Here is a 21,390-nt window from a genome sequence, read left to right on the forward strand (position 1 = left end):
AGGGTCTCCTCCTTTTCGCCTCCTTCCCCCAGCTCTCTGATGAAAAGCTTCCTTGGAAAGACAATATTATTCCAAACCCAGAAATTTTATTTCTGAATTTGTGCAAACACAAGTTAAAAGATATTAGCTGCATTTCACATTTTGTGCAAATGGCAGAAACAGGCAATTCATGTGCAGCAGGATGGGGGCTAGCCAACGATTTCGATAAAATAAACCCTTTTTTAATTTAAATGCTAATGCACTGAATTAAAATTTAATAACTGAGGAAATTGAAAAGCCGAGCAGGAATATTGGAAATAAATCCAAGCAGAAACAGCTGAAATTAAAAATTCTAGAGAGTGGGAGGATAGCAGCTAAGCTGTCTTATATGATTACTTTTTTTTTTTTCCTTTTTTTTTTTTTTTTTCAGAACGAAGGGGGGAAGGAAAAAAAAAATCCTATCTTTGGCTGGCTGTAGGGCAGTAAATCGAGAGTGCTGTGATTTATTGCTCAATTTTCCTGAGGGGAAAAAGGCTTTCTTTCATGCTGAAATATTTCATAAATTTCAAGCCAGCATAAATTCTTAATTTAAAAGTTATGGAGGTCACATTTAGTGCACTGGTGCAATTCTGAAATCTTAAAGGAATAGCAACCAAAAATTGCAATTTGATTTTATTTTTTTAATTCTTCATGTGAAATTTTGTTCAAAGGGTTTCTCCAAGTTACACAAAGCAGAAACACATCCTGGCTTCTGAAGGTTTAAGAAATCCACTGGAAAGGAAGAGATAAAAATCTAATTCAATTACAAAAAGGTATTTTTTATTATTATTATTATTATTATTATTATCATCATTGTTAGACACTTGAGGAATTTCTGTTAAAAAATTTCCTCCCTCCATTGCCTGGGAAAAGCCAGAAGGGAGGAGCTGACAATGTAATTGCTTCTGTTAGATCTCCAATCTTTTGTGAGCACTGATATGTTCATTTGTTATACAGCTGTTCAGCTACAGAAAGGATGTCAGAGCACCCATAATTCAAAGCAATCAATCAAAAATTAATGATTTGTCATGCTTACACAATGGAAAAAAAAAAAAAAAAGCTTTATGGGTTCCTGCAACTGGTAGATTGCTCAAACCTTCGGGGCATTTTCTAGAAGATTAGATCTGTGCATTAAAAAAATAAAAAAAAATAAAAAAATAAAAAATAAAAAAAAGGAAAAAGGAGACTTAATATCCAGCCAGCGCAGAAGGGCAGAAACCTTGTGGGGTTGCTAGGGCATCGGTGTTATCCAAAATCCCCTAGTGATGGGGTACGCTACAATTCCCGTCCATTTAAAAACCTTTCTGCACAACCCAACCCCGCAAGTCACCCTGCGAGCCAACATTCCCCAATCACAGAGCAATCGCCCAGGCTCCTGCAAATATAATTCCACGTGAAAAACACCCGCTGAACATGAAGGTTGCCTGGACGAGTGCTCATGAAAGCCGCAAAATAGAGAAGCCAAAGCTAAAAGCACAGCCTGGACTCTGCCTTCACATCATCTGCCGGACCACTCCAGCTGCAACACCAAGTGTTACCCAAATATTACCAAAAATTATTTATTTCAGTTTGGGAAGCACATAGCCAACCTAAACTTTGGAAAACTGTCTGAGACAGAAAAGTTATTCATCCTCCACATAAGCAAGAATTTCTTTACATATAAATTCATTCTGAGAACACGTCGTGCAGGGATCGTTCTCCCAATATGAAGTGTATTGATGTCGCGATGCCGTATTTTATTCCTGGTTATACACATGTTAGCTGATGCCTCTGGTGTGATTTACCACCCAACCTAATGCAAGTATTACTCTGAAGGATCATGCATGTAATTCATTTTATGTTCCTTCTCATATTTGTATTTGGAGCTGAGCGAACAAATTGTTGGAAATAAATGACGTGGTGACTGCAGCCTCTGCGATTCCCAACCATCACCAACCAACTGCACAGCATGTTCTGGGGCCAATACACAGTTTTATTATTTACTTCTTTTTTTGCTTACCTTCCCTATTCTGTGTGTGTCTGCCCTGTCTGATTTCCCCTTTCTGTCTTTTTTTTAAAATTTATTTTTTATAATGCCATTTTTTTGCTTTTTGACCTCTTTTCATGAGCAATTCACGGACTTTCCTCTCTCAGAACATAGCACATACCAGTGCAAAGGACGAGACCTGCATGAAGAGCACAGAAAGGGAGGTGCAACAGTGTGACCCCACCAGTGTTACGAAGTTTCTTTATTTTAAAAGAAAAAAAAAAAAAGGAAAAAAAGAAAAAAAGGGAACCACAAGAGGTAAGAGCTCTCAATCTGGATGGTTTCACACCAGCCAAGATGCTTTTGGAGAGGAGGCATCTCCTAGGCATCTCCCATGGAGGCAACACTAAAAACCCACCAATGGACATGGGCAGAGCTGGTGCAGTTGTTTTTGGGCTGCTGCAAGCCCACGGCTGACTTCTTGGTTTGGATCTGTTAGACCTAAACAGCAAGGAAAGTCTGAACAAAATCAGATCTAGCTGTCTTAAACATTTCTGGATGCTTAAGTAAGCCCATCCGCACCAAAAGCGCCAGCCAGAGACACCTTCACACACTGCTCCAGTTTCCAAACATGCAACTAACTAGCAAATTTCCTGTGCCAGCAATTTGTCTTGGTTAGAAACTCTTCAGGAACAGCTCTGTTTAGCTCAGCACTTGTGCAGCGCCAAGCACAGCGAAACCCAGCCCATCCTAAGGCCGCAAGATGATTTAATCATACATCACCGGCACGGGCACTACCCGAGACCACGGCGTGTCCAGCCAAAGCGCGGGAAGGTAATCTCCTCCAATTGTACAGGGTATGTGAAGGTGAAAAAGCATAATCAAGAAACACCGTGGTGTTCTCCTCAAACGTTGCAAAATAAACACAATTACAAGCTTAATAAAAAAGGAAATATTTCAGCAAAGTGCACAGAAGTTCACCTACGTGAGCCATTTGATGTCCCTCAGCTCTCCAGGGAAACAGGCAGGGCCACCGCGGTACGATGCCCAGGACCCTCTTAGGTGGCTCAGACCCTCAGCAGTCACAAAGCAAACCTCAAACACAACCCTGACGCCAAAGACCTGAGGACTCGAGTCAGTGGACGTGCCTTTGGCACAGGGCTGGGTGGCAGCACCCCTTGTGGTGCCCGAAGAACCAGCCACTGCAGCCGGCTGGACCCCCCCGGGGCAGCCTGGGTAACTGCCACCTCAACGCTCAGCAGAACATCTGCACAGGGTGCAGATGTGCAACCCCTGGCCTCCAGCCTACCACCCTACCCGAAAGGCAACCGACCTCCTCCTCTCCTGCTCTGCTTGGGGCTCACCTTCAGCATGGGAAAAAACTGGGAGATCCATACACATATTTTTTAAAATCTGGCTGAAATAAGCTTTTTTCCTTTTATTTTTTGCAGTACCCCCATTTGGAATCCAATGTGAAGGGATGATGCCTTTTGCAGGCCACGCTATTAACCCATTCAAAAGAAAACATTGCATTTAGAATCTGAAAAGCGGTATTTAAGGACTACAAATATAGTAAGCAAGTCGAAGTGGTGAATTGCTGGAAATCACCATTTTACCGCCAGCAACCAGAATGTGCCGAAATGGGTCAGAGCAGCTTTCGACAAAGTAGCGTCTTTGGGAAGGGCAAAGAGAAATCTCCTGCGCACCAGTTTACCCAGGTAATTTAATTCGGTGACTTCTTCATTTATAATTGAAAAAGCAGAGGAGCAGAGTTTGCATCTGCCTGCCAGTCGGTGAGCAGGGGAGGACAGGCACGGGGCTCTGAAACACTGGATAATTAGTCATACAATCTCTCACATAAAATAATTTACAATTCAAAATATGATTCCCTAAAGCTGCTTTTGTACATGTCGGGTATGTTTAAGGTAGTTTTGTTTAACTAACGCTAATAAATATCTTTTAAATTAAAATGCATGAAAGCAGAATGTGGTTTCTGGCCATATGCTCCTCAACTCAAGTCGTAAGCGAAAAGTAAATCATGTGATAAATGAGAAATCTATCAGTCAACATCTCCTAACAGGATAAAGTGTCAAAAATTAGGAGTCCAAGCAGATGTATAACTGACCTGAGAAATCCATGTTTATAGAAAGGGCTGAACTATATTAGGAAAAAAACCCCACATTTTAACAGTTACTGCAAAACAAAAAAAACCTAAAAACCATAAAAATATTGAATGAGATTTCGGTAGATTTAAGCATGGGCTTTCTGCCTGATCACTTAAATTATGATTAAAAACAACTATTCAAATCACTTGGATTTGCATCCACGTACACCACGCTCAGATCTGCTCCCACGGGCATGACACCCAGCGCAGGACAGGGGTACCAGGACCGCCCCCCCCCCATCCACCACTGCCAAAGCCCTCCCCAGGGGGGAAAAGGTTTTAAATCCATTTATTTATTTGTACACAGCCACTCCCCCCCCCCCCCCCCCCCCCCCCCCCCCCCCAGGATTTGCCTCTGAACTTCATCCTGGCTCTGTCAAGGGGAGATGCCCCCAATTCTGCCTGGGGTTTGCAGGAGGAACAGAAGCCGCTCGCCCCAGCTCCTCTCCCAGAGCAGGGAAAGTCAGCTTTACTCTCCAGATGCTTTGTAAGAGGGCCGAGTTGTTTGTTTTACCTGAGGAAAAAATAGAAAAAAACCCCCAAAACCCACAACCTACTTTCCCTGAACGCCTTCCCAAAGACAGATAAATAATTTTTGGTGAAACACAAAACACACATACAGTTTAGAAATGAGCCAGCAGCACCCAGCGTGGAAAATTTCACTCCAAATAATTAAAATTTGGCAATGGGAGAAGCAACTGAAAACAGGTCTCACAAAGGAATGTGCCATAAAAATAACTGCAGGCCTGCCTACCTGCGCTGTCTGTTATTATTAACTTCAGAGCAACAGAAAATGCAGGAAGTGCCTTTTTTTTTGCCTTTTTTTTTTAAACAAAGGGCAAGACATTGGCAGTTTCCTATTTAATTTTCATTAAATAAAAAAAAAAAAAAAGAAGCCCCACATCACACCGAAACATCTGCAGCACACAAGGACCCATAAATATACCCGTGCCCCTTTTTTTTTGGATCTTTGCTTCCTCCTGACAATACAGCTGATGCTAAGGAAACCCAAACCCCCAGCTTTTGCACGACACCACAGTCCCCTACATCACCTCCACGTTGTCCTTCTCACACCCCCCCAAGCTCAGCGATGTCCCCCAGTATTTATAAAGAGCAGGGAGCAACGTTGAGCGGAGCAGGACCTGTGCCTGGGCACCCTCTGCACACAGGAAAATGATCTCCAACGCTTTAGGCTGCTGTGCTTTGTCCCATCCTCATCCTTTGCCTTTGCAGATCCGTAAGGGCAGCCTCCAAAAGGGATGAATTTTCCATCAGGGAACAAGTAAGTTCCTTGGGCAGGAGGAATGCGCTGCCTATTTCCTCAGCTGCAGCTTTCCCTCAAGAAACAACCAAAATAATAATAACAAAAAAAATATCTGCAAGGAGGAAATATGAGCTCTACCCAGGGCATCTTCTCCAGTCCCGCGGCAGAGCTGAGCCCCAGGAGCCAGGCTCCCCTGGCCCCCCATGTCCACTGTGGGGTCTGCAAACAACCCCCATCCTGACTGTGGGGCAAAATCACTGAGACACGGGTCAGGGATGCTGGCGGCAGCTTGAAAAAATAGTAGCGCCAAAATTATTGATGAGCATCTGGAGGAATTTCGTCCTTTTACTCAGCCGCAGCCTTGCCACGGGAACAAACAGCGCGTGGATGGGCTGAGGTCAGTGCTTCTTCCTGTGGCAAGGGGGAAAACCCAACAGTAAAAAAAAGAATGAGATTTCTGAACCCTCTAGATGAGAATAGCGGGAGTGTTTTCTACTTGAGGTCATCAGAAGAATAAGGCAACGACTCCCATCCCAGCCACAGAAGCATGTGCGGCTCCTGCCAAGCCAGGGATGAGCTTTCCAGCAGGCGAGAAGGATGATGGAGGTGCTGACGATGGGTACAAACCAAACCTGCCGGGGACACACGCAGGTGATACTCAAGACCTCCACTGCTGGAGCATGGGGACATCTGAGACGTGGTGGTACCAGAAGCCCATGGACCACCCATTGGTATGAAGACCAGTGATCTCATCTGGGCTCTAACAGACTACAGCAAAGTCTCCAGCGTGAGAAGAGGGTGCTTGTTACTCCTGGCCATACGCGTTATGTAAACCAAGCTTTAGAAAGACTTATTTTAACATTGAGATTTCCCAGGTTCACTCATGGGAAGGTGCCAAGGTGACTGTGACCTACAGGGACAAGACCTGTCCCCAGCACCCCCGTACTGGACAGACAGAGCACCCTGACACTTGGCACTTTGAGACACAGGGAGCCTGTCATTCTCCTCGCGGCTGCTCCGAAGCCCCGTGTCCAGAGCATGTTTGAGCAGACTGAAGTTCACAAGGTTTACTGAGCAGCCACCTCACCCACATGAGCACCTCCACCACATTTACATGTGCAAACAAATGCCTGCTGGAGACGGCTGCTCAGCCTAAAAAGAAATCAGAGTGGTTTCTAGATAGGAAAACAGTATCACCCAAGCTTGGCCAGGGCCCTGGCCACGTCCCCTTCTTGCTGACAGCCAACCTCCCAAAGAGGACGTGTGTCAAGACCTTAAGCCAGCAAACACCATCACCGAGAGCAACAGTACCGCAGGATCACAGTGCTCAGGCAAGGACACCCAGGACCTTCCACCGCCAGACAGCATTACCACTGTGGAGGAGACACTCTTGCCCCCGGTCCAGCCACCCCCACTGAAGCCGGGGGTCTCCTCCAGTCCCACCCATGGAGGTGTGGAGTGACCCCCCTACTCCCAGTGCCCATCCCTGCAGTATCAGGGATAATTAACAGCTGATGATATTTCTCACCGCTCGCCTTCCCGTAGGTTCCCAGTCGCCGTGAAGCCGCTAGGTGCCTCCCAAATACTAATTAGTAACAAACACTAATGACAAAACCAGCTAGGAGGTTGATCAGCCCAACGCAAAGGTCAGGTGCGAGCACGGGATTTCACTGGAAAAGCTGAGATGGGAACAATCCCCTCTGCTCTTGTAGTTTCACTTCTGACTTCACCCAGGGGCTGTCTCTACACTGATTTCAATTCTCTTTGTATTGGCAAGAGAATTATTTTTCTTTTAACTTCTTTTTTTTTTTTTTTTTTTTTTTTTTAGGGTTTGGGTATTTTTTTGCTTAGTCTTGCAAATGGTGGGACTGGGTTTGCTCAAACTTCTCCCCAAACTCTTACCTGGGGCAGAGAAAGTCGCTGTGTAGGGGTAAAAATTGTAAGTAGGCTAATAATAACAACAACAACAACAACAACAACAACAATTCACTATTAAAGTCTACAAATTATTCTCATTCAGTTTCATTGTATTTACTTCTTGCCTACTGTTTATTTTCTTCCCATTTTATTATCTTAATTTAATAACTTGGGTGTGTTGCCTGCATCTGCCCAATTTCCGAGCTGTCTCAGTAACTTGTAATTACAAGTTCTTCTAAGAAGTTTCAAACTGAAAACATTGAATTCCTGCTGGAAAAGGCACCCATGGGGTTTTGCTAACCAGGAGAGCTGTGCAAACACCAAAATCAGCGAGGCAATGAAAAATCCCATCACAAAATCAGCACCAGCCTGGCCAGGGGCTGAACCACGCCAGCGCTTTTCCCTCTTGAAATGGAAAAAAATTGCCTTTGAAGGACCCCAGGTTTTCGTGTCACCTACCATTCGCTTTGGCTCCCGATACTTCAGATAGTCGCAGACATGTTTAAGGGCTGTAAGCAGTTGCCTTTGAGTCAGGGGAATATTTGTGTGAGTAATTTTATGAACTTGCTGAAAGTACTGGCAGAATCTGTGCTTTGAATTTCAATTTTTCTCCCGTGGCAGCCCAGGGAAATTCAACTAGCACATGCTAGCAGAAGTAGAGCAAAGAAAGGGAACATCAAATAAATTTTAACCTAAAACTACAAATGTTCAAGCAAATATTAAAAAGCTTCAACCTGATGTACCTTTTTTTTCCCAAAACATTCATGAAATTAAAATTATGAATTAAATCAATGCAGCAAATTGGTCTGGATTTAAAGAGTTACTCCTTGATTATAAGCAACTGAAAAGTAATCAAAATATTTTTTCCATCTCCTGTTGCTCAGTGCTCTCCTTACTCTGTTCTTTATGAGAAAAATAATCAAATTGAGGTTGAAGAGGAGAAAAGGCATTACTGATTACTTCTGAACTCTCATATTATAAAGCTGGAAAATAAGAGTGACCGGGCAAAACAACAGAATTATCTGCATCAAGCAGTTGTTTACAGATGGTATGAGTTTCCCAGCAAAAGAAACAGCTGGAAATATTTTTAAAGAATAAATGTATATGGAATGAAACCTTGGGGGGGAGGAGGGGATTATTGTTTTTAACGTGGGGGGAAAAAAAAGGGGAGAAGGAGCCATGTGATAGCATTTCAGAAATCCACCCATTTTTCCAGGTTTCCAATTTCACAGGAAACTCTCAGGAAATCAATTTAAAAAAAAATCCTGTTACAGGCACTTTTCCAAGTTGATAAAACAAACATATCTAACAAGCTACGAGTGCACACGGAAGAAGAAAAAAAAATTAAAATAGGACTTATTTATAAACAGCTGCCCACACGTTTTACTACAGAAGTGCCGTTAAACACATTTTGTTCAGGCATTTGTGAGCAGGCACATCTCCTGGCTGTGCGTAGGCAGGCTTTGCTTTGAAACGTTGCGTCTGATGGGGCTGTGATAGCTTCCCACTGCAGGAGCTACCCCATGGCAGGAACCACCAGGAACCATCCACCTGTGGAGGTCTGGCCCTGCCCTGTCGGAAGACGACACAATGCAGTGGGAAAGACCTGAAAGTTGAGTTTAACCTCGCAAGTGGAGCAGGCTAGGAACATGTGCGTGGGCTCTCACCACGGCTCAGCTGATGGGAAGCAACCTGAGAAACGATTGTATCTCCAGTGCACGTGGAAGAACTCAGCGCAAGTTGAATGGGAATGGTTTCATCTATCCTAAAATAAGTCTCTGTGCAATCATGGCAAGAGCAGGGGTTCATAGTGGATGGAGACGAGCGGCAGGGAGCACAGCCTCCCAGGCAGTCCCGGTGCGGAGCTGGTGGTCACAGAGCTCGGCATGGTTTGGCCAAAGCTAAGACCAGCCAGGAGACCCCCTCAAGCTCTCAGGCAGCAGGATGTCCAAATCCAGACACACCTGCAAGGCGCAACGCTGCAACACGGATCCTATATGGGAGCATTTTCTGCCATTGCTAGCCTGCACTCCTGATGCACGCTGAAGCAGGACAAGTACCTGACAGCAAGATGGCCCACCAGATACGGGCCCATCTGTATCATGAGCTCTTGTAGATGCTCAAATCCTGCCCTCTGAGCATTAAAAAGGATGCTGGGCAAGAGTTAGCCAAGCCTGTATCTAGAGGAAAAACCATGTCTGAACTGGGTACCTCCCATCTGTCCATGAAACACGCTTTCCAGTATGAGAAGGACAGACTCATACTGACCATCCTGCTGGTCTCTTGCAAGAGTCTGTGACCTGCAAGAAGCCCCAACCCAATATGCAAGGAAAAATTAAAATAAAAACCAAAACCAACTCATCTCAAGAACATCCTCAGAGGATGGCTCACACCGGTGCGCCAGCCACAGCGTTCTGGACCTCAGAGCCTGCGATGAAGCACTTCTTGGAAGAAGCTTTCGTAAGACTAAAACTTTGCCCTTTAAATCTGCAGAGGCTGTGAAGCATATCCCAGAGGAGCTGCTCCAGCTCATGGTTAAGTCATCTGTGTTTCAGTGGGAGCAATGTGATCCCTGGGCAGAATTGTACATTTTGGAGTTGGTTTTACCTCTTTTTTTTTGTAAATTTTGGAGAATGCTTTGGGTCCCTCCATAATTAACAGCACTGCATAGATGCCAGGTACTGACAATGTTCAGCTTAATTCTGAGGTACATAAAGAAGAATTAAACATTTGTCAAATACGTGACAATCCAAGGCAGAAATTAGTATGTAGAATTAAGAAATGCGTAATTTGATAAATATCACGGTGAGATGGTGTTAGGAACAGGACCATAAGGAGGCCCAACTTTGGCCAAGGGTCCCCTGCAAGGCTGGCACCCAAGGCCCCTTCCCGACACTAGTGGGGAAGGCTGTCGATTTGCAAAATATAAATTTTATCCTAATAAACAAAATCCCTTGTAGCATTTAGAGACAGGCTATGAGGTTGAAACTAAAACATTTATTGTTGGCAGGTTAACTACGGGACACCACCTTCTCTCCCAGTTTCGTGTGATTGGCTTTTTTTTAATACCATGAAATGGTGGTAATTTTACTTTGGAAAGGGAAAAAAAAAAGTCAAACCACATCGACCTAAAAGTAAGAAGGGGGGAAGGCACACAAAGCTGGATAACTTTTTCAAACTTAAAAAAGAGCCGTAATTACAGAGGGGAAATTCAGAAAGAGTTTAGTCTGCCTGGCTCCCTCAAAAATGAAACAAAAAAACAGAAAAAAGCAAGAAAAAAATAGTAAAAAGAGAAAAGAGAAAAAAAGAGAAAAGAGAAGGAAGGGGGGGAAATGAAGGAAGTTGGAGAAAAAGCAGGCTTAAAGTAGAAATCTTAGAAATTCTGCTTGCAAAATAACTCCCATCAGCCAACCACAAATCCTATAAATATCACCAGATCGACTCCCCAAGCAGATATAAATCAATAAATAAACAAACCAGCATCCAAGATTAAAAAAAAAGAAACCAAAATAAAAAAAGACCAAAAAACACAGAAAAGCCTAGCTGCTCTCTGCAAGGGCGGTGGGTTTGCCAGCTTCCCAAGAATGACAGCAATTTGGAAAATAAGGGAAGAGGAAAAACAACTTTTCCTGGGTACATCCTGTGAAGGCTGCAGCAGCGGTCCTGCTGAGACACCGCCTCTCTCCTTGAGATAACCCAAATATTGCCCAAGGGCAGAGGGGATGGTGACCCCACAACCCTCACGCAGAAGTCCTCAAAGAAAGGATGGCGTTAGGAAGAGGGGGATGTCACCCCATACCATCGACCTTCGCTTTCGTCACTTCCAAATTGACATCTCCAAGCAATCAGCTGGGCTAAAGAAACTGTTTTTCAAGCAGTTTGCATGGGACAAACATCACCCGGACCTGACCTGCATGACCTTCAATTCTCTATAGTTCATGGAACTGAAAAAAATGAGGGCATAGAGCTGCAGGGAAATTATTTTCAGCCAAAAGTGTAGCTATAGCAAGACCGACCATTGCATGGATTAGTGTCATTTTTGCTGAACCATTCATACAATAGAATATGACACTCATTTTCAAAAAGTAGAATTGGCAGAGTCTGACATTTAAAATTTTCTGATTCATACAGACAAAATATCTGTCCTATTTATTTTTTAAAGCAAGAACTCTAAAGATTTGCTCAAAATCTAAATGAAGCACTCAGAAGCCCAGATTCTCTTCAGCTCAAAACTATGCAACCCAAAAAGATATTCTTTATTTTCTGGTCAACAACAAAAACTAAAATCAATACATTTTTCTTCTGGCTCAACCTGAAAAGGAATTTTTCAATTTGTCAGAGCATCAAGGAAACCAAAAAAAAATCTATTATTTGCACAGCCCTGCTGCCAGACAGATCTGTCGGAGCAGCGCGGGAGAACTGCCACTGTGATGTGAAAAAGGTACAAAAGTTCTTACGAGGATCCATTTCAGGGTTGAATTTTGCAGGCAGCATCATTAGTCCACTGCTAGGTTGCAGGCCAGCAGCTGCTGCAAAGTCCTTCGAAAGGAAAGCCAAGGGGTGTGACTGCCCCCTCAAAATTCAGATGCAGCCTTGGGTCATGTCTAAGAACTAGGGAGAAATCCCTGAGCCCAAGCATTGAAGCCTGATTTCCCAAAGAAGCCTGGGTTTCCCTGCAACACATGCTGCTGCCGCCAGAGCCAGACAGGGCTGGTTCTGCCTCAAAGTTGAGAATGGAGCAATGAACCCACTGAAATGGATCTGTGATCCTTTGCATGAAAAAAATATTAGGCCAAGGGCTGTTTCCTCCTTCAGATGTGTCACCAGAAATCCTCCAGCCACCAGCCTGCTCCAGTCCCCCATGAGTACCAACTGCAGAAGATGCTGGGCTGGGAAAAGCTCACGTGTGCCAGCTTCCACAAGCTCTTCCATTGAAAAAGAACAAATGATGTTCACCTACACTTCATGCTGCAGCAGCCCCACAGACAGTTATTCATCTTGGGTTCATTGTTTTCCACTCAGATCATATATAACCTCAGCAGCAGCCACGGATACTTTCTATATGAACTCTTTTGCACCCAAGGAACATGGTATACCACAAACTTCAGGACTGGCCAAAAGCACATCACCTTCAATAAATTATTCTACTTTACATCTGGAAAATTTCTTCAGCCCAAGAACTGTTCTCCGCACATAACACTCCAAGTGTGGGACTAAAAGTATGGGATGCTGTGACAATTCATGGTATCTGTGTAAAAGCCCAGTAAATACTGGGGACTGTCCTTGAATCCCCAAACTCGCTCCCAGGTGAGGGACCTCTGCTTTGATGCACTTTGCCCCCACATTGTTCTAAATACAAAGGAGGACCCAGGACGTTCCTGAGTCTAGGAGAAGGTTGGCTGCAGAGAGGCGGGCACATGAGAGACGCACATCCCCAGGCAAGAGCAAGGCAGGACAGGGTGTGGAGAGCCTTCTGGAGAGCTTCACCATTGCAAGTACTCAAAAGTGTCTTCACTCCAGCCTTTTCCTGCTTTGTTAAGCTGGCAACTTAACTGGGACATCTCCAATTCTTCAAAAATGCCATACATGTCCTCAACTCATTGTAACACATCCCCAAAGGTGTGAGCAGACACCCCTGGTTGGAGCTTCGGACAATGCTTGCTAAAGTTACAGCAGGTCAGAGATCTGCTCTGGGCCGGTGGGCACCTGGCAATAAGCCATGATATCGTATTTTGCACGAAGAGGAAAGAAAAAGTTAACCCATGTCCAGGCTCAGAGAAAAAATAAGGTCAAACTGCTCCAGTGTGTTAGGGCACAGGCTCAAGAGCCCAGTGTCTCACAGACAAGCTTTACCCTGCCAAGACAAGCTGAACACCTGCAACAAGCAGGATGGTGACTGAACTGGGACTGGAGATAACCTAGGATGTTACACTGAAAACAACCCCTCCTCTCACATTAGTGAGTCATGCGATAGACAGTATTCAAACCATCCTTCCCCAATTCCTTCACTTCTTTATCTAGCACTTATTTTAAAGACAGACTGCCAACATCCAGTTAATTATACTGTATTCCTTTGCCAACCAGAACCACCAAAAACCCCGTATGTAAGGCATACCATCTCCCTAGACACTAGGAACGATACAGACAACTTTTAATTCCTACATTGGTGGTTTCAAACCAGAGTACCTTAGCAAAAATGGAAAATTCTTATTAACTAATAGTATTTATTGATGTAAAGAAAACTAAACTATAAGCCACCTTCTCCTTCGAACTAACAGAAGCTCCAGTCCATGAAGCCACAGCTCCAAGAGATGCTCACGGCACTCCCGGTGGGCAGTGTCTGTAGAGAAGCCAAAGAGTTGGTTGTCCAGGGGAATATCTGCTGATATCACCCATAACACCTCCTCCAGGGACTGGCGAGCATGTGAGAAAGCATCTTGCAGGTCTAATCAAAGCTCCTGAAGAAGTGATTGTCTGAGTATTTACCTGTCGAAGCTCCCAGCCCCCAGAAACCAAGGTGCCTACACAGCACGGCCAATGTGAGCAGATAGGCAATGTGACCATGCTGGCATATACGCGGCTCTGCTCAAGGATCCCAGCTGCTTTAGCGTCAGGTTATCCCTAGGTCTTTTTCTTAAGAAAAATAAATATTAATTGTTTCATGTTCACCTGAATGATCCAGAAAAGATGGTCAAGCTGGTGCTCCTCACTACATCTAGGTCATCGCTGCCCCTCGCACACTGAGACAGGATCCTTATGGCTCTGAGATGCTTGTCCCAGGATGCACAAACATGGGCCAAACTGCTTGAACGGCACCTCCATGTCCTTATTGGAATTAGCATGGCAAAGGAGAGTGAAAATGAACACGTTTCTGCAAAGGACAGCAGCGTCTACAGATACTTGCACCTGTACTGCAACTTCAGTCTATCAGAGTCAACCAGCCAACATCAGAAAGTCAAGCTCCAGCCAAGTATTTGGGTACCCCAGCAAGATCTGAGATGCCAAAGCAGCTTCCCGGCTCTAAGCTCAGAGGATCTTCATACAACTTTGAGCCTCCCAAACCACGGAAGTTATTCTGCTTGCTACCACAAGGGCATGGCTGCCCTTCGGGTCTGCCTCTGCACGAGTAGCAAAGGAGCTTCACTACATCAGCACAGATTCACTACAATAATTCTCCATCAATGTTGTTTTGCAGTGCTCTATTTTTTAGCTTATACATATGGCAAGGCAGCAGCTTGCAGACTCAGTGTATTGGTCTCTGGTGACTAATTGCCTAGGTAATAAAAAAAAAGGAAAACCTATCATGCCACAGCTATGCAGCCACTATATTGCAATATGAAGTGGACATAGTCTCAAGTCTCCTGGGATCCCCCGAAATTTGCAGTCGAGAGAGGGTTCAGAAAAAGGACATTCAGAAGGTAAAACCCCACGGTGCCTGTAATGCTCTTAAATGTGACCTCCAGGCTTCCCTGCAGCCACTAATGGGCAAACTCTGCACTTTGCACAAATTATCACAAGTATCAAAAATATCTTTACAACGGAGCTTTTATTCCCATATATTTGAAGCTGCTTTCCCCTTTTGTTTCTTCTCTAAATCGGTTAAAATGAGCATTAAGGGATATAATTATGTTGTTAGCTTAATTGCCTACTTAAAGCAGAATCTACAGGGGTTTAATGCAAGATTTGAAAAGGGGGGGGAACGACGGAAATTGGGATATTACTGGATACAATTTTAAAAATGAACCTATTCTGGGGAAAAGTGAGTTTGGGGCATGGGACAGAGCGTGCAGAGGGAGGAGGTGGAATCAGCCCCCATCAGTTCCTGTCACAAGGTTTTGTCAAAATGCAAATTGTTGGCCCATTCCTTCTCCAGCAGTCTAATTTTGGAGAATTTGACCTAATTAATCATTAACCACCACAAAAAAAAAGTATCCCTCCTTCAGTTTGAAACCTTAATGCTATTATTGGCGTGACACACTTAAGCTCAGGATAGGGGCTGTTATCTGGTACATGCCCGATGCTGCAAGGACCAGTACAGCTGTGAAAACTCTTGCTCCCAAATCACCCAACAGACAAACAACCCTTTTCCACAGACAGAGGAGCACAAACAGGACAAGGGGAGAAAAAAATTGGTACCCAGCCCTTATTCTGATAGCTGCTGTCTGAAAAGTCACCGGTGTCAATATGCAAAGACAGAAGGATGTTCATCCTCCCTACGAGCCAAGTCATCCTCTCCCACGCACGCTCATGCACTGGCCATCTTCTGTATTTATTTAGAAACACTAAACTAAATTTTCAAAGCTTTCTGTGTTTACGCCACCTCATTTAACTAACTTTATGCCAGACCCAAAAAAAGCACAGGGCAAAGCCTGCTGACGAGCAGAGCAGAGCACAACACTGCCAGAGACTGGAGCCAGCCACGCGTTTCCAATGGTCCCACCACTTCCCTGGTGTCACTAACAGCATCGCATGGCTCTGGGTGGGGAGAGACTTCTAAGGCATCAGCAAAAAATGCAGGGGTTTTTCATTCATGGTCCTAAATGCCTCTAATTTCTACATTTCTCCTCTCTTCCCACTGAGAGTTGCCGTGGCTGGTATTGTTTCCGCTGTCTTAGCAACTGAGATGCTGCTTCTTGAGCACTTTTGGGCTCCTCTAACTAAACCCTATAGGTTTAGTTTCTCCAGCACTGGGGTTTGTCAGACCTAGAATTAAGCTCAGCACTCCTCTGGTGTCGCCTTCCCTTCCCCGGCTTGACTGCATTATTTAAAGTACAGCTCTAACCAGAGCTAAATCCCTCGCTCTGAACGTCCAGTTTGACTCAGAAACTTGGTTTCTGCAGGTTTTTGATGACCTTCCCCCTGTCCAGCACTCACCACAGAGCTGGGGCACGCGGGGGACACAAAATTTGGGGGAAATCCCCACCACCACCTTTATGACGTTTCACTGGCCATATGACCCAGCAAGGGAAAACGCTCATGAAAACTCAAAAAATACATGTGGGAAACACCGTTCTGCCCCTGCAGAGATGGAGCAAATCTTCACCCACAGCGTTTGCTCAGAAATACATGCCGAGCAAAACCAAGCGCCACCATCTTCTCGTTTTGCCAGAAAGAGAAACAAAATGGTGATCGCAAAAGCAATGCTTTCCACCCAAAACAAGAGCCCTCCCAGGGTCCGCCCCCTCACCTAGGCAGTCCTTCCTAAAAGCTTATTTAAAGAAAACTTTGACATCTTTAGGAAAACTTTTTATTATTCAAATATTCAATACTCAGTATGTTATTTCAAATGTTATTATATTTGAAATCTTTAAGAAAACTACTTTATGTTATAAGCAGCTGTTTCCCTACAGCCTTTTGCAGACCCCACAGAGACCATTGCTGGCATTTTGGATACTGATGGTGTTTGATGTGTCCACACAAGGGAACACCACACCCCTGGATGAGTTATCAGTATACTCAAAAAAAATTTTTTTTTTTTAATTAATGTATTAATGTATTTTGGTGTCTCCTTGGGAACATAGAGGAAACATGTATTGTTACGAAGTTTGGTATTATTAGGAGGAATATGTATTGCACAAATTAAGGACTTCAGAGAAGAAGCCACCTTGGATCGTTTGATTAATACAGTAAGTACTTCCTATGCCAACATAAGTGGATTTCAAACAACTTGAACTCAACATAATTAGATAGATTAATAAAGCACCAGAATTAAGACATTAGGTTGAAAGGAAAAATGTGAAAGAATTTGGAAATTAGCAGATAAAATGAGAGAAAGTAAACAACGGGATGCATGAACTGACAGGCTCATAAATTCTGGGGAGTCCGACGCTGAGTCCGACCGACCATGGTCACCAAGCAGCAATGAACGGCACCATCAAAAAAATCTGGGTTTAAAAGCCCATACTGGAAACTTAACCCCATGCAGGGACTACATTAAAACCACACTGAAAAATAACACTGTTGCAAAATCAAGTCAGAAAATGCCAAAATTTTGGTGGAATCCACCCTGTGCGATGTGCCACCAGCCTGCCCCATGCTCTGACGCAGCCCCAAGTTGCTTCAACACACGCTGCTTCTTCCACGGGACCCTCAACCTTTCCAGCACTCAGTTTGATTTAGAAAAAAATAAAAATAAAGGGGGAAAACAGAAAATTTCTAGCAGCCAGACTGACCTGGCCAGGGCTGCTGCTGGATGATCAGGTCATTGATTCTGCAATGTTTGTGCCTTATCATTTTTTTTGATTTAGAATTAAATTTTTTATAATATTTTCTAGAAATAATTAGATTTTGATTTTTCTTCCCCCCCCCCCCCCCCCGTATTTGTGCTTTCCTCCACACCTGGGTTTAGGCAATGCAGGGACACCAAAGATGCAGGAAGGATGCTCTGCTCAGCCCCCCGCCCTGCTGTGTGCCACCCCAGCTGCCCTTTTCTCTTGAGGCTCTGCTGAGCATTTGCAGCTCTAGTACCTTCCGAGCTGGATTGGGCTGGTTTTCCACAGTGCCATATCCCTGAAATACAAAATGTTCTCCTGGTTTTCTACTCGATGCCTGAGAGGGTTTTTTTCCTCCTGCCCCAGAGGAGCCAAGTGCTCAGCGACTGCACCAGCCCCGAACCAGCTACCAGAGCTCAGCGGGTCATTTAACCACATTTAGGAGGGAAGATCAGCAAGAGACAAAAGACACCCCCCCCCGCAAGGGGCAGGGGCCCAGAATTGCCTGGGTCCAGTGCAACGCGCTTTCCCCCACACCCACGGCAATTTTTTGGGCTCACTGTAAGCAAACCCTCTTCCTCCGAACTCCATTCATCAGCCAGGGCAGCGGTAGTTTTTGCTGCAACTTCTCCAAACAAATTTCCCCCTTAGGCAGACACCTGGCTTGGAAAATTTCAGCCCAAACACTTAAAAAGTTTTGGCAGAGTTATAAAGAGTCAAACGCAGGGGCTCGTTGGAGTTGGGCAATCTTCACCAGCGGCACTGCTGCCGGCTCCGCCTGCAACGCAGCCACCCAACGGAAGCAAAGGCCAAAACAAAAAATTTAAAAAAAAAGTAAAGAAAAAAAAAATAAGCTGAATGAGTCATTGTTCGTCAGAGGAGAGGAGGAATCAGGATTTTTTTTTGTTTGTTTGGGAGGGGGGTGGTGCGTTAGAGATACTGAAGGAAGAAAGGTTGTTTTGTTTTGCTTTGTTTTACAGATATATCACAGGGAAAGTCTTGTTTCGAGATTATGTAGAGCTATTAACGATGAGCAAAATGGCTGTCAGTCACGGCCTATATTCCCCGGGTAATGAACAAAGTAGTATTTTTATTATACACAAAAATAGACAGGCCCTCCCACGACCAGCCACCAGCCCCAGGCTCTCTGCAGCCCGACGCAGCAGGCACCCAGCGCCAGAGCAGGCACCCAGCGCCGGGACGGACCCTCCCGCACACCCGGTCCACGCCTCCTCCTGCGCTTGGCTTTAGCCAGGGAAATAAAGCTAAAGCCAAAATGGGGCCGCACACATGAGCGGTTAATTCAAGTCGCTTTAACTATTTAGATTAGTAAGGGCGACGCGAGGATGCGAGGATGCAACAACTGGTGGCACAAGACAGCATTGATCGGGCAAACTGAGGTCAAAAGAGCCTTTTCAGGGCTGTTTGTATAATTTTTTTCCTTTTTGGACAAAGTTAAGAAGAAATAACATTAATGAATCATGTACACATCACGTGCCCGCTGACCTTGCAGAGTCACCGGCAACTCCCACTCATTTATTTTTCAAACAGAACTAGGAAATAAATATAAAAGCATCGCTAGCCCATGTCCTTCTCAATGCTGCTGTCAGGTGAACAAAAAGAAAAGACGCTTGGGCAATAAGGAAGTAGGGAAGAATTTAAACAAACAGCTCCAGTGCGAACCCACGCCTCGGCAGGCGCCCATCCCACCGTGCCATGCCCAGGGGCATCGGCTCCGCTCGCAGGCAGCCGCCACGCAGGTGCTTTGCAAATCCCATCCCACACGCCAGCACATTTGAATTTTGGGAAAGCCTTTAATACCTGAAGCTCATAAAGACTTGCACTCAAAAAAAACCAAAACAAAACCCAACAAAAAAAAACCTGTAAGAACACTTAGGGCTTTATATGGGCTTTTTTTGTAGTTTCTATTAAAATTTTAGCAAATATATTAAAATAAATGACTGGGAGCTTCACCCCCATGGTACACCCATGTGCTGAGCCACCCAGATTTTGATTTACTGGCTGACACCAGAGATAAAAGTGCAAGGCTCTTTGGGTGAGAAAAGCATGCTCTGCCCAATGGGGAGCGCAGAGGTCCCTGTCCTCCTGCCTGTCCTGGTCCAGGCCAGTTTTGGAGACCCCCGTTCATGCTGAGAGCGGAGCTTTTTACAACAGCTCTTGCTGGCAGCATGGGAATGCCAATGTCATGAATCATGTCCTTCCTTATAACGAAAGAAGAATTAAACATACAACATTAACAGTAAATTTCTTGACCTACACAGGGAGAATTTCCCATGGCTGATGATGTTGTAAAAAAGGCAGCAGAGATAGCACAAAGTAATCAGTAAAATTATTTTAAAATTTCCTCTTGCATTGGCACCAATAACCTGAATTTTAAGGTCATTTTACAACAGTTTTTGAAACATTTTGAATCAAAATGGCTTTTTTTTTCTTTTTTTCTTTTTTTTTTTTTTTTTTTAATAAATGTTTCTGTGGTGCATCATGGGCTTAGTTTTGTTTTCATTTTTTTGGTTTTAAAGGGGAACTAATCTATCAAGCCTTCTTCCGAAGGCAGTAATAGTTAAGCACACGCTAACAGAAGTGCAAATCAAGACCAGGCCAAGCGACATAATTACTTTCCAGACGGGTGAACGTGCCGGCGATGGAGTAGCCCATCTGCTGAGAAAACGAGTGGAACAACTGCTCCAATTTTTTTTTTTCAAGCAAAGGTGCAGCTACAAACCCACAAAATAGGTTTCGCTTCCAGCAGTCAGCGCCTCAGAGCCATTTTTATAATCCTTGTTTTTCTTAGATTATCCCAGTGTGGTTTTTCTCCTGTTTCCTTGTTGAGCACTATTTAACCAGCACAAAGTATGCAATCATTAAACCATGCAACACAGAGCCAACTGGTCACCCAGAAATGACCAACAGCAGCAGCCAGTCATTTCTGAAATAACTGGTTTGTTGGTAAATCGATAAAAATAAAATCGCCTTTGGTGAATGTAATTTGAAGGTAGTGCTGGGTGCTCAGCGGGTTTGGTTTCAGTCCTGCAATGCGCCAGGTCCCAGCACGGGAAGGCGGCTGAGCCGCGCCAGGTGCCCACCACACGCGTTTGCACCCTCCAAGAGCCTCAAGATGGACACAGACATATAAGGAAGAGGCAACTATAAGCATCTCTTTAGAGATAACCATTTTATTTAATAAATAAATAAAAAAATCTGTTTCGAGGCCTGGCCCTCCGAGCTGGAGTTTCTCTCTCTTGCAAGAAGCAGCCTTGCAATGAGCACAGCATGTCTTTAAATTAAGTATTGCCAGTTAAGGCATACAGGCATTTTCCTCCATCCGCCTGCTGATGTGCCGGGGACCAGTGCAGGATCACGGGTGCCACCACCGAAGGTGCACCTCTGGAAAGTAAGTAACATTTCTCCCATTCCTTTCACGTTCCGACTCTGAAACTGAGCAGAGCACTGGGGCCCACTATACCGACTTTGGAAGGAAGCCAGACAAACCCCAAATGCGCTGCTCCTGCCCGAGTGCCGCTCACTGTGCTGGGATGCAGGATGAGCGCCAGGACGTGGTCCCCCTGCTCAGGTTCAGCTTTGTGCTTGCTCCAGGCATTTACTGAGTCAAATTATGAGCAGTCACGGGGCAATCATTAACCAGGGAGGCCAACGGGCGAAGAGTCCACACACCTGCTTTGCAGGGGAAAGTCATGTGAAATAACACCCTTAAGGAAACAGCACCACTCGCCATCCCAGAGACTCTCCGATTTAGCGATAAAAGTGCCCATTCCCATGGAAAAACCCCAATCAGCACGTGCAAAACACAAACCCGACGCCTTCTCCTGAC

General features: G+C 44.7%; 1 protein-coding gene across 2 annotated transcripts in view; it reads right to left on the minus strand.

The window, feature by feature from the left end:
• The window catches only part of ZNF618 (zinc finger protein 618), a 164,467-nt gene that overhangs the window by 96,014 nt on the left and 47,063 nt on the right, over positions 1 to 21,390 (minus strand). The window lies entirely within an intron of this gene.

The sequence above is a fragment of the Accipiter gentilis genome, chromosome 29 (assembly GCF_929443795.1).
Source record: "Accipiter gentilis chromosome 29, bAccGen1.1, whole genome shotgun sequence".
NCBI classification, from domain to species: domain Eukaryota; kingdom Metazoa; phylum Chordata; class Aves; order Accipitriformes; family Accipitridae; genus Astur; species Astur gentilis.